Source organism: Schistocerca gregaria, unplaced genomic scaffold (assembly GCF_023897955.1).
Source record: "Schistocerca gregaria isolate iqSchGreg1 unplaced genomic scaffold, iqSchGreg1.2 ptg000386l, whole genome shotgun sequence".
Taxonomy (NCBI): Eukaryota; Metazoa; Arthropoda; class Insecta; order Orthoptera; family Acrididae; genus Schistocerca; species Schistocerca gregaria.
Genome location: NW_026061828.1, coordinates 2,243,826 through 2,244,450, shown reverse-complemented (window position 1 = coordinate 2,244,450; position 625 = coordinate 2,243,826). Strand labels below are relative to the sequence as shown.

Sequence of the window (625 nt, the reverse complement as noted above, 5' to 3'; positions counted from 1 at the left end):
AAGGTCGTCAGTGGCGCCTGTTCTTTCGAGAGCAGTTACTATCTTTATATCTATGGTTAAACGTTACCCAGCTATTGACCTTCGTCTGTGCGAATGCGCACAGGTTGCCGGAACTCTTACGGGAATCGTCACCTTAGTGTGAGCCAGTAATGAGTGGATGGACAAATACCTATTAAGTACATTACGTATGCGGATTGTGGACGGTTGGGGATGTGAGTCTCACGGGAAGCGTGCGAGGGATAAATTCCTGCAGTCGTGCTGTTCATGTGTGTCCTCGATGGCTCAGATGGATTGAGCGTCTGCCTTGTAAGCAGGAGATTCTGGGTTCGAGTCCCAGTAGGGGCACACTTTTCAGCTGTCCCCATCGAAGTATATCAACAACACCTGTCGGCAGCTGAGGGTTTCAATTAATTATCAGTTGTGAAGGTGATTCGATGAACCCTTTGCCAGGCACTTAAATGTGTTTTGCAGGGTATCCATATAGATGTAGATGATAACTCGTCCCGTGTCGCACGTGCTCAAAATGATTCATACTGCAGAATGCATGCAAACATACTCACCGAAAATACGGACGAATATCAAGTGCAGGCTGCCGAGTGCTGCATATCCAGCTTTGACAGATCGG

General features: G+C 47.7%; 1 non-coding gene across 1 annotated transcript; it reads left to right on the top strand.

Moving 5' to 3' along the window:
* The first annotated feature begins 271 nt into the window (after positions 1-271).
* On the top strand, positions 272-345 carry Trnat-ugu (transfer RNA threonine (anticodon UGU)). The gene has a single exon. It is a non-coding gene; the product is annotated as a tRNA-Thr (tRNA).
* The last annotated feature ends 280 nt before the right edge of the window (positions 346-625 follow it).